This window comes from Thunnus maccoyii, chromosome 15 (genome assembly GCF_910596095.1).
Source record: "Thunnus maccoyii chromosome 15, fThuMac1.1, whole genome shotgun sequence".
Taxonomy (NCBI): domain Eukaryota; kingdom Metazoa; phylum Chordata; class Actinopteri; order Scombriformes; family Scombridae; genus Thunnus; species Thunnus maccoyii.
Window position 1 is genome coordinate 3581416 of NC_056547.1, and position 17379 is coordinate 3598794.

At 40.4% G+C, this 17379-nt stretch overlaps 1 protein-coding gene across 5 annotated transcripts in view; it reads left to right on the forward strand.

Moving 5' to 3' along the window:
• LOC121912633 (zinc fingers and homeoboxes protein 2-like) overlaps window positions 1–17379 on the forward strand; it is a 140896-nt gene that overhangs the window by 23575 nt on the left and 99942 nt on the right. The window contains exon 2 of one of the 5 annotated variants that reach the window (XM_042434872.1): window positions 1031–1300. The exons of 3 other annotated variants lie outside the window; for them this stretch is intronic. The gene's annotated coding sequence lies outside the window, so the exon portion shown is untranslated. Of the gene's footprint in view, window positions 1–1030; window positions 1301–6814; window positions 6896–17379 lie in introns of those variants that run through there. One more of the 5 variants, XM_042434873.1, reaches the window with a different exon arrangement.

Below are 17379 nucleotides of genomic sequence, written 5' to 3' on the forward strand. Positions count from 1 at the left end.
CTGGAAACCAGGAGGAAGGAGGGTTTTTATTTATGCTAGTAAACTTATCTATTTCCTCAAATGTAGTACCTGGAAACATAATGCAGGTTTATGTAAGAAGACACTTAATGTGCAGGAAGCTAAATGATAAATAGTCCAGGTTTTTGTTGAGATAGATAAGTTACTAATGTATAATAATGATCTATTGCAATTTGAGGTGAAATCTGCGTCCCTTTTAATTACATTGATGAGTAATTAACAACAGTTTGGTTTCAAAGTCATCGTGCGTTCGTCAGTCAGGGTCAGGGCTCTGATTGGATGATTGGATGGAGATGTTCAGCGTCACCAGTTGACGGTTCGTCTTCACCGTCCGGCGATGGTTTTTCTTCTTCTTCTCTGGGTTTGGACATCAAGTCTTGTAAAGTTGCAACACTCAAGTGGAGTGTGAAGTGATTGTATTTGCAGTGTTAGCTGGGTTTGACAGCTGGAACAAGTGTCATTCTGAGATATATGTGTGTGTGTGTGTGGTTGTTCTTCACACACTTGAACTTTATTTTTTGAAACTGACAGGATGTTGGATCAACCAGTCAGCTTGTTTGACTCCTTGGTTACCATAACACCCTTTTTCTTTGGTGCATCTTGGACTTTAGGAAACATTTATGGACCAAACAACGAACCGATTAATCAAGAGAATAAAAAGTCGAAGCCCTGAATCGCGAAGCTTCAGCCGTACAAGCAGCAACCTGTGATTCAGATTTGATTTAGACCTTGAACGTCATTGAAAAAGTATTAAATATTGATTGATTGTGATATCCGTACTTGAAGTTAGGTATCGAAGCGTGTTCAGGTAGGACGCCTCTCTGCTTTCTAAAGTTGTGTCTTCCTTATTTTCTGCCCGACTACCTTTCCCTGAGGTTTTCAAACATGCATGTTCGTGCCACTGCCACCCCCCCCCCCTCCACCCTTACCCTCCCACCACCCCCCCCCCCCCCCCCCCCCCTCCACCCTTACCCCCCCACCCCCCCCCCCCTCCCCTCCTCCTCCTCCTTAGTTTCCCACAGTTCCCTGCTTCACCTATTGAACCCAGCCACCAGCCCAGGAATGGAGCAGGGGGAACGGCAGGAATGTGGCTCCCAGTCCGAGCCAAAAACACAAAACAAGGAAGGCAGACCTCGAACGCCCCGCCTGCGGGGAGCCTGAGCCACATTTCCATTGGCTGACCGCTGTAGGCTGACCAACAATCCCCCGTCCCCATTGGCTGCTTCTCCGTCTTCACTCCCTGCTGCTGTCTGGCCTATCAGAGCGCTCTCATGCTGTTAAAGTATGTGTGTGTGTGTGTGTGTGTGTGTATCATCACTCTGATCCTTACCGACAGCACCGTCTTGAGTCTTGCCTGGTTTCACCAACAACATTGTAGGATAATTATTCTGCAGCTCAGGACATTGTTCCATATTAGCTCTTGTTAGCTTCTGTGCAGCCATATTAAAGCTGTCACACACACACACATTAGTGGTGCTGCATTATTACCGTCATAAAAAAAAAAAAAAAAAAAAAACCAGCATAAAAGTATATGAGGCAGGAAATATGGTTATAGTGAAGCTTTCTGTTCCACGGTGCAGTGCGGCAACGAAACCAGGACGAACGTACGGCTATAGGCCACGTTTATACGGCGCTAATAATAGAAACCTCCTCATCCTACAGGGGAGAACGATAAAGATAAAGTCAGGTCAGTCGGCTGTGTCATCTGGGACGCTGGCTGGTTTTTTTAACGCCACAATGCAGAGACACGCTAATGAGGTTTGCAACGACGAGCCGGAAAACCCAGATTTCAACAACACGACAAGTGATCAGGGATGAAAGGAGGTCAAAGGTTAAAGAGAAAGTGTTGTGGCAGGAAGTGTAAAAAAAAAAAAAAACCCAGAAGAATTGTGTCACGCAGCTTCCCCTTTTTTTCCTTTCTTACAGTAGATGCTTATTTGTTTCTTGCAGAGCTGCTGAAGGATTAGATTAGATGTCAAACAGGAATTTAAATTGGAAAAGTTTTTTTTTTTCTTTGCAAAATCCCCCAAAAAGTAAATGTGGAAGACATAAAAGCTTGGATAGGACTCGGCACTGAACTTCCTGTCTTTTTTTTTTGGGGGGGGGGGGTAAGAGTGTCGTTTAAATGCTTCAAGTGTTAAAATGAAAACGACGCTGCTGCAGCCACCAAACACGTCAGCTGGTGACCAACCAGGATCTGTCATCTAAAAAAAAAATCCAAAAGTGGTGATGAATTATCTGAAGCAGCAGCAGCTCCTCATCGGGCGGTTTTACGGAGCTTTTATCTGTCCGGCTGCAACTTTTTACTGTTTTGGTTCACTCTCAAGGCTCTCATGGCGCCCATTTTTCCCCAAAAACAACCAGCAGATGAATGGATAACGAATGTAAAATCATTAGTTGCAGCTCTGGTTTAAAGTGAGTTAAAGTCAGTCACACGTTGCCATTAAAGCTGTTTTGTTTTTTTTTGTTTTTTAAGCAGTAATAAAAATACTTTGTGCATCATGTTTTGGTTACAAACCAGTGAAATTTCACTTTGGTTTCAAGTGTTTTTTTCCATATTAAGCTTTATTTGCTTCCTTCTTTTCTCTTCCTGCCTTCACACTCATCCATCACACTTCCTGTCAGATCCGTCCTGCCGCATCATCATGTAAAAAACCAGACTGATGGAGGCTGACGGTCTTTTTTTTTTTTTTTTTTTTCCCTCTCCTCCGATGATGATGATGGCTTTGTGTGTTTATGCTAATTAATATCTCAGGATTAATGTGGTGATGATTTAATGGTGTGAAAACATTACACAATCTGTATTTAAACTGCAAACACTTTGCCTTTTTGTTGCATTGCGGTGGCGGTTTTTTTTTTTGTCAGAGAAGGTGCTACTTCAGTTCATTAATATTATTTATTTGACTAAACGCAGGGCGGTTTAAACTGTTTGAAAATGGCGAGCGCTCGGCCCCAGACTGCGAGCGCTGGGTTAGGCTCCTGTCAGCTTTCTTTTTTAGTGGTGAAGGGAGAGGAATTTGGTTGGAGCTCGGCTCATCCACTCATCTGCATCTTATTTGAATTTCCTGCTTGCATAATTCCTTGGTTAATGGGGAACTGCTCGGCACAGCCACAGCTGTTTTGCCTTTCCTGCCTGGCAAGAACGCCGGTCACACAGCGAGAGGGAGGGAGGGGAGGGAGGGGAGGAAAAAAAATGTTTAAAAAGAAAAAAAATCTGCAAGTCATGTGGTGCAAAAATACAGTACAAACAACGTGTGATCCCCCGAGGACGAAGGAGGAGGAGGAGGAGGAATGGAGTCAAACACCCACCCACTCCCTACTTCACCCCCCCCCCACCACCACCACCCCCCCTCTCCCTGCACGCACACACACACCAACAGCACCACACCCCCTTCACCAGAGCCAAACTGAGCATGTGCAGTGATAGTGATGAGCCTCTCCTCTCTTCCCCTCCTCACCCTCCTCCTCCTCCTCCTCCTCCTCCTCACCCAGTCCTCAGCTCTGCCATACTGGTCCTAATTGGTTGGTAACAGGCTTTTGCAGCACCATGTTGCACCAGGCGGACTTCAACCAGCCGCATTAGTGTGTTTATGCATTCACAGCACTAATAGAGGCTGTTTGTTCGCTCATTAGCAGACCCGGAGCTGGAGTTTGAACCCTGCCTCAGCTGCTCTAATCACTAAAATAATGGCAAATGTGCGGGAATTTTGTGGCGGAGAGGATGGCGCCGACATGTGTGGACGGCTGACAAGGGGTTTTTCCCTTTTTAGAGCTGGACAATAAATCAATCGAGATTTTATCAATTAATTCAAATGTATGGTCCAGGATGATGTTTAAAAACGGAAATTGATTTTCACTTTCACTCGGGTAATTATGGTACAGAAGTGCTGCCACTTCCCTGAGCTCCTCTAGTTCATAGTAAAAAATCCCCCCCCCCCCCCCCCCCCTCCCTCCCGCCCCCCCGCCAGACAGGTAAAATATTAACACGGCAGCATGCACTAATAAAAAAATATTGGAAGACACTCAGCAGCCAGGCATTTCTTTGTTCTCAGTTTAAGAGCAGCAGCTGAGATTGACAGTAAAATGAGAATAGCAGGTCCACCTTAAAGGTCAGTCCACCTTAAGTGAACCTAGTTAAGTCAGGCTAGCGCACGGCAAAGCAGACGCACGGAGCGAAATAACGGTTTTATTTTGCTTACATAGCCGACGGTCTCAGGACGAGCCCCCGACGATTTAAACCCTCAAAGACCAACCGAAGCGTCTCGCCGACAGACGCCGAACTCCTCGAGGAATTCAGAGAGCGACAGGTCAGTGAATGTGATGGATGACATAATCATAAATCAAATATAAGTCAAACCAGTGATTTATTTTGTGACGAGCAAACTTTTTTTTTCACCATCGGAGTTTGACGAGGCAGTTAAGGGCAGTGATAACAGTTTAATTTAGCTAGAAATCAGTATAAAGATCAACAACAACAGCTGATCAATTTATTCTCAATTAGTACTGGTAATGGTGATCATGGCATGTACATTTTTGTCAATAATTATTTCTATTACTAGAAAATGTGCTCAGTAGAGTGCAGACCACCATCAGGGAGATGTACTGAGTCAACTACTGTAGTGCGCAGGCTAATAATCCTGAGTTTGAGTCATTTTTTAAGTTTAAACAGTGTCCAAATATTTTCTGTTTTTTCTTTAATTAATAAAAAACAAAGAATCTTAAGTTCCATGTCCTTTCATCTTCATCACTTCAGTATCGGCACTGAGGTATTTAGGCAGGTTTCATATCAAAGTCATAATTTTGGTTTCGTTATACGAGCTACCAAACTCAAAGTTTACGATAAAACAGTACACTTGAAAAAAAATCACAAAGCAGCTGGAGGATGTGTCGTTTTACTACGACAGACCTTCGGTCCAGTCGAACTACGCGGCTCTACGTGAGCTTGACGGCGGATCTTATTACCGACGAAAGTGTCTGAACAGTTTACTCCTCCAGTGACCACACCGGCCAAATAATAATAATAATCACCCAGCGGCTGAAAGACGCTCTGAGTTCCTGGATCACGTCTGCAGCAACAGGATCAAAGCTCTGAGTGGACAAACCTCCACAAGATCAGTAAGTGTCTACATTTATCTGTCTGAATAGAGCTTTAAAAATTAGTTTATTGATTGAAAGAAGCCATAATCAACATTCTTAATTACTTAAACTTAGTTAATTTACTAGTTTAAATGGTGGTTTTAAGACTTTAAGACATTTTAATCAAATACATATTTCCACAAAACGCACACATGCATACATCATATATAACAAACATACACACGTTTGTGTCTGAGTCCTTTGTTTGCATCAATAAAATTGAAAAAACAGAAAAAAAGAACATATGTGTCCATAACACAATATTGATTGATTTGTTTCTACTTTCTCTTTATACAGAGAACGGTGAAGCCGCCTTCTGACAGTTGAAGATTCGAATCATCAGTCAGAGATTCTTCCAGTCGAGCTGTTGATTTTTCTTTTGTTTGTTTGTTTTATTTTGTCAGTCAGTGTGCTTCTGTGGACATTTCAGTCCCTAGAAAAAGCTGCAGAGTGAGCGCTCCTCTCTTTCACGCTGCTCTCTGGGGGGGGGGGGGGGGGGGGGGGTCTGCGACAGGTACCGACGGCTGCGGACTTGGACCCACGATGAGTCTGAGACAGAAGATAGAAGACTCTGAGACGACGATGTCTTCTGCCTTCTGCTTAGAAGCTCAACGTACTACGATAAAGTCTCTGGCTTTCGTTTGATATCTAGTGTTGTTGCACATTTCCGATCCGTCGTTAGCGTAGTTGGTGGAGTGTTCGGCAAAGCACAAATAGTGGGTTTTATATGAATATTATATAAGTTATTTGTTGGGGGTGTTCCCCAGAGATAAAGCTGAGCCACTGATACAAGCAAAGTGCTCTCAAGGGACTCTCCATAACCTGTTATTCCCCTTCTCCTTTCCACAAGTTAGGTTGTAAAAAATAGGCAATAAATTTAAAGTACAAAGCGATAATCGCCTTTGAAGTTGTACTACATGTTACACGGTGTGCTGTCTCTGTGTTATAGGTGTATAAATAGGTAGAGGTCTGTCTGCAATGAGGTGATAAGTAAACTTTTAGCTCAGTAGTCGTCTATGATCTAGGAGACTCCAGTTCAAGACCTGGTAGTTTATTCATGAACACTTATCGTAACACTTTAATTTTCTAAAATCAAAAGTGTAATAAAAACAAAAACAGGATTTTTAAGCTTACTTTCACTTTTATTCGAATACAAATACAGAAACAAATAATTTTGCTGCCTCAACAAATACAGATACAAATACAAATACTGGACCCTCTGCACATCCCTAGTAGTTAGCAACCATTAGCTCGGAGGGCTAACTCGGCTTGTTTACTATATAACGTGAACGCTGCTGTTACCCTGAACGTCCCGCTGAACCCCGTTCAAGTGTTGCTTGTTGCTACGCATATAATGTAAATGTAGTAAATTAAAGTATTTTCCTAATCTTGATCCTCATCATCATCCTCATCCTTCATCTCTTAAACTCATGTCAGTACATTTTCTGATAAGTCTAGATAAAAAAAACAATAGTCGAATATTTGTATTGACTGACAAAACGCTGAGTCATGCACAGCTCTAGACTAGTGTGAAGGACTCGCAGATTGAACGGTACCGTTGGGGTTTGTACAAAGGTTGTATAAAAGAAAGAGAGAGATGCTGTGATACAGGCTGAGCTCAGTCTGCTCTCTCATCAGCTCATCACAGAGTCCCCAACCAGGAGGGCTTCCAGGCAGAAGATGACAGTAGTCCGTGTCCTGGGGGTCAGAGAAGAATAAGCAGACACCTTGTGCCCACATGGTAAGACAAAGATGTATTAGAGTCGGTGAATAAAGCCGTGAAACCACTGCGAGATTTTCACTGACGCCCTGTCTGGGGAGGCTTCTGTCAGCGTCTCCTACATGTGTTCAGAAGCAGTTTCCTACAGTCATACTGGGATACTTTAAAGACAAATACAGTGACCCTCTCTTAGATGAACTCTTAGACCAGTCCTCACTGATGGATCCCAGGTTACAGACCATATATAAGAAGAAGAGCTGCCACACTCACATCACAGCCTGGACCAGCAAGAAGAAGAAGAAGCTCAGCCTGAGCCAAAGAAGAAGAAAAAAACAAAACTTTAGCGAGCTTCTTCAAGAAAACAAAGTGCCATCTTCTTCCTCTCAGTCGGAGGCAGACGGAACTGAAAGTGAGCTGGCAACCTCCTCCTCGTCTCCTGACACAGACGCAGACTCTGATCCACTTCAGTGGCGGAAACACGGCGAAGCGAACGTCCCACGGCTCAGTAAACCGGCCAAGAAATACGTCTCTATCCCTGCTACACGTGCCCCGTCACACTGAGCGAGCGAGTGTGTGTGTGTGTGTGTGTGTGTGTGTGTGTGTGGGCTGGTGTTTAGCATGCAAATAACATATGTTTAGTTTTGTTTACAAAAGTGTTTTTTTCTTCAGGGATACAGTAGATTTCTCCAAGAGGCACCTATTTATTTAAAAAAAAAAGTGAAGTTTGGTGAAAGTTGTGTTTGCACTTTATTAACCTCAGTGGGGAATTTCATCTTTGTTTGTTTGTTTTGCTTTTGTTAATCATTTTTATTGTTAAAATAAAAATAAAACCTATTTGAATAATTCCTCTGTCTCTTGTAGTTTGTTTTTAAGAAAAAAAAAAAGATTAAAATTGTAAATGGAGTGTTGATTTCATATCGAGCTCTAGTTTCCATCATGAACTAAAACCTGTTTAAAAGTCTGAAGTCATCTTATATTGTTTGTTTATTGTGCAGATAACTATTAAATATAAAGATTAAAGATTAAAGATTAAAGATTAAAAGCTGTTTTCTGATTCGACTCTGTTAAAACTGGATAAAAATGATGTTTTTGCACATTATGTCTCTAATAATAATCTATACAAACATAACGAGAGACATCACTACTTTTAGAGGTGTAATTCAACAAAAACATGTTTTAAAAGATCCACAGACCAACACATTATAAGATAAGATAATAATAATATGAAATAAATAGAATAATGTCCCATAAAACTTCATTTAAAGACCGTAGACCTCTCTCTGTGCCGTGGTTGATGATAGAGTGAGATTGATACATCATTTATCAGCCTGGTTTTCATACAGGTTTAGTAATATTCATACAGCTCGGAGTGCAGATCAGCTTCTCTGCGGCTGCGTTGGGGCGTGAACTCTCCGTCATCGTCATCATCGTCATCATCATCATCATCATCATCATCATCATCATCATCATCATCACCACATGCTTGTTGTTGAATTATCAGCTCGTTTCAGCTCGACCTTCATTTCATCTTCAACCAGTTGAAGTTTAATTCCAGGTGGTGTTTTAACACTCTTAAAGCTGTAGTAGTTTAGATGTTTAAAATGTTTTCCTACATTTGTTTTCCATTTATTTCACTTTGGTTTGAAAAGAAAGTCGACTTACAGACATTTAAAATGATTTAAAATGCTGCAACTAACGATTATTTTCATCATTTCAATCATTTATTTATTCAGTTAATTAATTCAGCGTCTATTAAAAGTCACATTTTTGTCCAACCAGCTGTCTGAAAACTGTTGGTAATTAATTGTCTAATGACGACGTGCATCAGATCTGTTGTGGAGCGACGATGAGGAGACTGTAACCTTCCTCACATCAACACATGAAACTAACAGAAACGTCATATTTCCATCATGATTTCCATCGTTCTGTCGCTCTTTTAATGACGTCGTCTCGTTGTCGTCTTCTTCTTCTGCAACAGTTTAATGTTTAATGGCACCGACTGGAGGTTTTTTTTGTAAATTTGGTTGAAATTTGTGCTTCTTGTGGAAGGAAACGTGGTCTCTGACAGAATCTGACTGAGCAGCTGTAGTTTGTGAGTTTGTCTTTGTGTGTTAGAGATGCAGCCGCTCGTACCGTCCTAATATAATCAATGAAATATTATTAGATGTTTTTACTCTCCCTCTCTGTTTATGTGTGTGTGTATAAACCTGGTGTCACAGCGGTTGTGTGTGTTTTTATTACTTTCTCAGCAGGTGGGGGAGACTTTTCCCCCCCCTCAGTCTTTATTCAGCTCGTTGTCTCTTTGTCCCGTCCTGTTATTAGCTCGGTCGAGTGCCGGTCATCCTGACATATTGAGTCCTCACCGACATGAGATTTCTGGTATCCGGCACCAATAACTGGGGAGGAATTCACCGTTGTCCAAACCAGTAATGGAATCGGTGGTGTTTTTGTTATTCAGCAGTATTGCTGTTATGATTGAACTCTGTGTTTATTCCAGAAGATGATCTGTGAATTCAGATTAAAACAGGTTACCAGATGTTGTTTTTATGGCTCCAAACATAAAAAAACGTAATTTTTTTCTTTCCTTCTTGATTCACTCGGATGGTTTCACCTTCCTTAATCATAAATATCTTTACATTTGGTTGATTCTGGAAGAAATTAGTGAAACTTCTCTTTAGGACTTTGCTCTCTTAAGATTTGCTCTTTTTGGGAAAATTATTCTGAAAATATCAGCCTTTTTACCTTGTTTACTGTTTGTTTACTGTTTGTTTTTTGTACTGTTTGTGATATAATTTGTCATATAAAAGTATCACAATGTGTTGGCGTATTTACATCATTATTATACACACTTAAAAACACCCAGCACCAACACAACACTGGGTTAACAGTAGTGATCTGTTGTTTTGACCCAGTGTTAAACACAACAAGTTTTAGCTAAAAACTGTCACAAATGTTTTGTTTCTTACATAAAGCGATGTGTGTATGACAATCAAAAGATACACAAGTTATTAACAATCAATATCAAACCCTGACATGTAAGTTTAAATAGAGTAGAGCAGATTATAAAACTTTAACCAACAGTAAAGTAAAAAATAACACTAAAACTGGGTCAGAACAAGCCCGTGTTTGAGTGGTTTTCTGGGTAACATTAACCCAGTATGGCATTGGTGGTATATTGACCCAAACTGGGTAAAACCCAGTGGTTCTCACAGCAGCATCACACATGGCTCCTCTGTGGAGGATTCGGTGCCAAAACAGGAGCAACTTCAGTCATGTGAAAGTGGTTTAATGTCATTAACCTTCAAAAGGAAAAACAACAAACAACAAATACATTTTAATCTGGAGACTGTGAGACGAGACGCGTCAGGATCTGTTTCATTTATCTCAGCTTTACACTACAATAAATTTATTATTGAGTTTTTGCAGCAAGTTAATGTCTGAATGTATGAAACTAAGAGTGTTTATAACATGTAAAACATTACAGAAACGACACCTGATTGGCTGCTGTATGGTGCAGATATGCGTCTGCATGTCCGCCAAATTGGAAAAGTTAAGATCCGCTAAATGTTTTCTTTTAATGATATCTTAAACATTTCTCATCCGAACAACTTCACACTCGACGCTGCACTTCCTCGGGTCCTCAGTAATACACCTGCCAAGTGTGAAGTAGATCAGATGAACGGTTGACGAGAAAAGCGGAGGACATACATACAAACATACAGACATTTTTTTATTATTATTATAACCTTTATTTCTGCAGTGAGGGGCCGTGCTCTCCTGTCCAAGGCCGCACAGAACATACAGAAAAATAAAAAGTTTACAACAGTGTACAAATTCAAAGCAACAAACAACAAGATTTACAGCAAACAAACAAGAGTCAACATTCAGTCAGACATAAAGACAGACAGAGACTCAATCAGTGACGTTCAGGAAGTCAAGGACCACAAGAAAATAACAAATTAGTTTGTTTTGAGCTTTTGTTATCAATTCATCTGCAGATTATTTTCTCTATTAATCATTAAGTCTGTAAATTGTCAGAAAATATTCAAAAATGTCCGTTTATAATTTACCAGAATCAAAGGTGACGTGTTTAACTGGCTTTTTATCCAACCTGTAGTCCAAAACCCAACTCAAAAAGTGACTAAATCGACTGATTGATGATCACAATAGTTGCTAATGAATTTCTATTAATCAACCAATAGTTTCATCTGTGCTCATGATTACTAAACACCTCATAATATCATATTACTCAACGTCACATCACCCACTTCTGCTCTTAACCTCAGTGAGACGATCCGGTTAAATAAAGGTTAAATAATATATCTTAAAACCGCACTTGTGAAATATTTAAAGCACTCAATTTAAAATAAACTCCATGTTCCTTTTTACCTTTTTTTTTTTTTTTTTTTTTTTTTTAAACAGATTCCTGAGACTGAAGCGTGCAGACGAGCTCCTCTTTACTTTGCAGATATTAATCTTAAGGACAGGTTGTCTTTGGATGTGGTTCTAGTGTTTTTTGGAACTGAAATAAGATGCTTTCCATCATTCACAGTTAAAAAAAAAACAAAAAAACAACTCCCTTCTGGTCACATGCTGCTGCTGTGGAAGTCGCCACGGTCGGATGTGTGGCTGAAAAACTGTTCAGCTTCAACACTTCTTCTTCTTCTTCTTCTTCTTCTTCTTCTTCTTCTGCCATCCCCGCCGGCGCTCTTGACCAAGGCAGGAGTGAGCGGAGAGTCCCGTCGATGCACCCTGAATAAATAAAGGTTTTTTTTTGTTTTTTTTTAACGTCTTAATGCGTCCGTGGCTCTCGCTCAGAATTGACTTATTAATTCTGAGCACGTTGTATCTCTGCACGTCGTGGTGACGCTGCTGTTGTGTGGAAATCCCCACAGTTGCAATAATGTGTTGACCTTCAGCCAGAAACAAGGCGGTTTCTCTCATTTCCTTAAGATGTTGTAGTTTGTATCAGACGCTGTGTTTCTGACATACTGGAGGGATTTTTATGCTTTTTTTAAAATCCCTCACATGAAGTTTTAAAGTGAATTAAAAGGTAATGTAATGGGATTTTTTTTTAATATTTGCATATTTGGATGATTCAAATCTCAATTAACTTCTTGTACAGCTGCTGTGGCTGTTGGTCATGTCAAGTTTGGTTTTTCATAAAAAACACATCCAGATGTGTGCCGTCATCTGTCGGAGGCAGCGTGTCAGTTATTCATCCGAGAACCCAAACAAACCAGCGTAGTCGAGACCCCCGAACGCATCGAGTGTGTCACACTGAAGATAAAACACTTTGTCAGAGATATAAGAACTCGTCTGCTGCTGCAATATTATCTGCTTATGAATTATTCAATTTAAAAAAAAAACAAAACGATAAAATCAATTTCATTTGTGTAACATAAGATTAAATTAAAACAAAGTAAACAAATGAGGAAAAGCTGTCTGATATAAAAGTATGTTTTTAAGAAGAAGAAGAAGGTTTAAAAGATGCCGATCGATCAAAAGCTCCAGAACAGCTAATAAATGGACCTTGTGGAGGAATTGATTAGTGAACAAACAGGATATAACTGGTTAATTCCTCTGGTCTCCATCACACCTCAATCCATGAACATGCAAAACTCTTGTCTGTCGAATTATTTTAACGCTTTTATTTTGTTTAATTAATTTGATCCCAGCAGCTGTCGACTCGTAACTGTTGTGAAATATCGATATTGAGTCGCGATACTTAAAAAAAAAACTGATGAAACTGAAATAAACATTAAATGTTCTGCAGAAGGAAAACTAGAAACTAAAAGAGGCTCAAAAGAGCTGCAGAGTTTCTGTTAATTAACTTCATACACACACGACCCGACCTGCCGACCATCCGTTAGCCCCCCCCCCCCCCCCCCCCCCCCCCCCCCCCCAGTAAAGTCTCCAGAAGAGGCTACGGATTCATTTTCACTCCTCATGAATTTTATTTCCTCAGTGGCAGAAGAAAACTCCTGCAGGTTAAACTGAACTGAACTGAGTGTAAACAAACTGGGAAGAAACATCATTAGCTTAGCGTCATTAACAATACAAACAATGCTACAAACAACCCATAATGCAACACTCTCAGTAGGAAAGTTACTTAATTGTCTCATCCTTAAATATTATACAATCTCCCATTTTTTCAAATGCAATTATCAGAATAAAACATGTTCTTATATTTGTACCAATATGCTAATTAGATTCATTGTTGATTACAAGAAAAAAAAAAAGATATATTGATAAGTGAAACTTTTGCAAAAAAAAAAACCAAAGAGACTAAAACAAATCAGGGAATATTGTTTTGATTCATGTTCTTCTTTTGCATAATTCATCCAGTAAATCTCTGCTTCAGATCCGTTCTGCAGACCGTCACTGTAAACAAGAAGCCCCCTTTTTAATTGACCTGATTGATTAAATTCAGGTTAGGACAAAAACAGCATAGAGACGGGCAGGCAGGCAGGCAGATAGACGCCCCCTCACGACTGCCACTTAAGGAGAAAAACCCACAAAGCTAATTAATTAGGGCCGACTGGTTCATTTGCATGTTTTGTAAGCACTAATTAAGATATGCAAAATATCCAGATGAGCACCGCAGCCTAAATATATTTAAAGCGATTCACGGGGCGCGGAGGTATGGACAAGGGAGAAATAGATTGAGGCCACGTCCTCTGCCGTCGCACTAATCTGAAGCTTCCTGCGTCAGAGTCGGAGCAGGACGTACAGGAATTTGTCTCGGTGACTTTGTCTCTTAAATATTAATACAGCGGCGGTAGTGACATAGAGCAGGGACAGCTGGACCTCACATATGATGCAAAAGGACTGTAAGACCTGCAACACGCAGCACACAATGTACTGTACATATAGATAGGAGAGGACACGACGGTACAGTTATGTCAGAAAGGATGTTTTGACCCACTTTTACAGTACAGCGGCTCATTTCACAAGAAGAATAAAAAGTACAGTTGTGGATATATCAGGATGTAGTTTTATATATAGAGGAGACGACAAAAGTGTTCATCTTACAATCATTGTAGTATATTTAAGGTGAAGTGAAGGATGTTTGATCTTATTCAAACCTGTGACCACTGACACTAAAGTGAACAAGGTTATAACAGAACATCAGTTTTCTCAGTTTGAGTTCATGGCTCCACATGATGATGATGATGATGATGAGGAGTTGCCCTGAACAAGTAAGAAACCAGATTGTGAGACTTCATAAAGATGTGAGAGCGATACAAGATCATCAGTAGGCTGCAGCAGGAGGTACCTGCCCTACCCCTAACTCTAACCCTAACCCAGCAGTCAGGAGGTACAGGAGGACGCATACCACCAATAACAGAAGGTGGCGGCGGCGGTCGTCCTCGTGAAACGTCGGCACGCGCCTCGCAATGAAAAACAGACGGGCGAGCGCTTCTGACTTGGCACGAGGATGATCTGTGTAAACTGGTGTTTCAGTGACTGCTCAGACAGCGTGAAGGACGTTACATGAAGTCAACCTCAACGGCAGACGTCCAAAAAAGAAAAACTATCACTTACAAAACAGCACAAAACTGCCAAAGATTCAACTTTGCCAAAGAAACATGAAAAGAAGGCTGATGAATATTTTGGCGGCACTTTCTTTGGTCAGATGAAACCAAAATAAATGAGTTTGGATCAGACGGGGTCCAGCGTGTTTGGCGTGGACCTGGCCAGGACTACCACAGTGACTGCATAGTGCCGAGCGTTAAACATGGAGGAGGGAGTGTGTTGATACGAGGCTGCAGGAGAGACGACATTTATAGATGAAACTATGAAAGTACTGAATGAAAAGATGAATCCCTTTAAGAAGGTTGACAACATGACAATGATCCCAAACTAAAACTATGACCTGGCCCAGTATGACCCCTGACCTGAATCCAATAGAAAACCAGTCTCAGCAGTGGTTGTTGTAGACTGGTATCATCCTGAAAAGAACAGTCTCACTAATGAAGGATGAGTTGACTTCTGTTGCAGTTCGTTCTTTAATAAAGACCTTTAATTATAGTTTAATTAGTCAATGAATCGGCTTCATTCTTCCTGGGTTTTTGTCTAAAAACAAATAAATGTGTATTAAATGGGCAGGATTTGTAATTACTTAACATTTCAGTGATACTAACTAGCCTTTTGCTGCTACTCTGTTTACTTTGTGCTGGATGTCTCTACTAGAGAGACGTGACCTTACTTTAGACGAGGGGTGTGCTCGAATACAAATATGGTATTCAGCAAAGCACAAATAATGTTTTTCGTTTTGTTTTGTTTTTTTACGAATATTTGTTTCATACAAACATTTTAAAAATTATTTGTTTTCGGGAAGAAAAAGGTCGGTTACATCACTATCTCAGTATCTCTCCTCTGCTCCGCTGTGACGTCTATCAGCAGGTCTCAGTGAGGGGAGTCACATCCACCTGCTACATGACGCACATTTCCTTATTTGGACATCACTCCCGGAGTTGGGGGTGTTCCCCAGAGATAAATGAAGCGCGCCTAAGGGAATACTTCATGAACACTTATTGTGACAGTTTAATTTTCTCAAATTAAAAGGGTAAAAAAAACAAAAACAGGATTTTTTTAAACCTCTTTCCACTTTTATTCAAATACAGATACAGATACTGGATCCTCTGAACATCCCTAGTTTAGACGTGACGGGGACTCCGGCTAACGTTAGCGCTAGCGTAGCCTTGTCGATGGATGTTCGTCCCTCTTCGCTCGTTTTATCGCCCAGGCCTACCCAAAATAAATTAAAATAGGGTAAAAGCAGTAAAACATAGTGAAATTAGAAACATAAAACTTTGGATTAACACTTAAAGAAGTGATTTAAAAGATGCTGATCAGCTTCATTATTATCGTTAAAAAAATATTGATTATAGCTGCTTTAACAACAACAAATTAACACAACAGCAATAGATACCAGGAAGCTGAAAGCGTGTCTGGCTGGTAGATAGTGGTGGCAAATGAGATCATGTGATGCTGTAATTTAGGTGAACTGTCCCTTTAAGTGAAGTACACCGACTCAACCTCATACAGTTAAATACAAATATTTACTGTTGTGGAGTGATGATCACCTCTGAGCCTCAGTACAAACACACACACACACACACACACACACACACACACACACACACACACACAGTAGAGCTGGTAAGTATCAGGTGGATGATGGATGGAGGATGAGGTCAGTCCTGAGGGGGATCCAGACTCTCTGGAAAAGACCTGTTGTCTCTCTCTGTGAGTCTCTCTCCCCGCTGTGCTGCAGAGTCCTCTGATGATCTCATCCGCTCACTCACAGAGCCGACACACACACACACACACACACACACACACACATACACGCCACATCCTGGGGAAAACACGGCCGGTGATTCCCTCCTTAAAGGAGCTTCATAACGTCGCCGATCGCTCATCAGGATGTTTTGTTTATGGCTGTAAATAAACATCCATGTGTCAGTTTGTAAATCAAATTGCATCCACTACAAAAAAAGACTGAAGATGTTTTTTTTCTGCTGAGTCATGTTTACACAGAGCAGCGTCTCATTGGCTCCTCCTCCCCCGGCGGGCGTTATGGGGACAGACGTGAGCCGCAATTTGCGTCAAAACTCTTCTTCTTTGAGTCATATCTCGGTCTTTTTTAGTTTCGGTGTGACTTACACGTCCCGAGGACACGATCGTCTTCTGATGTGCATCATGGAATCTGCTGCAGAACTTTTCTTCAGTATCACAGTAATCCAGCGAAAGTCGTCCATGTTTCACTGCAAACAGGAGCTGCTAATTATTAATTACTAGCATAATATCGGCTGAAACAAACTTCCTGTTTACATCCGAGGAGCTTGATTATCCCTCGAATCGATGTAAGACGAGGAGCAACGATTATAGATGTTGATGGAATATTATGGTTTCATTCTTATTATGTATTAATTTATTTCACACCACTACAGACGGATAAAAATCACACCAGCAGCATTTTTTTTTTTTTTTAATTAGAGGTTTTATTATATTATTTTTTCCCTCCATGTTTCTTTGTTGGCTTTTGTTTTTTAACAGTTGCTGATTATTAATATAAGATTAAGATGGACAGTTATTATCATCAACTGTCATCCATGCCTCATTTGTTTAAAAAAAAATCATTTTTAATCATCTATTTTAATAATTAATCTAATTCTACATGAGGGCTAAGAAAATTATTATTGTTTTTTCAGGGTTTTTTTTTCCAGTTTTAGTAAAAATGAAAGAAATAAAGTGTGAACAGGTGTTATTAATCAGTGAAATGTCATTAATTAGATCTCATGTTATAATGCTGGAAGTCTATAAGATCCTAATGTTACACCTGTAATATTTACCTGTATTACCTGATGTTTACTCAACATGTGGGAGGAAGCAGCAGGATGATTACATGTCGTTTTAATTAACATTAATTTATAAATGTTGCTCAACTCTTAACTCACCGCTGCTTCGTTGGTTGTTAGTGACACTTTTATACC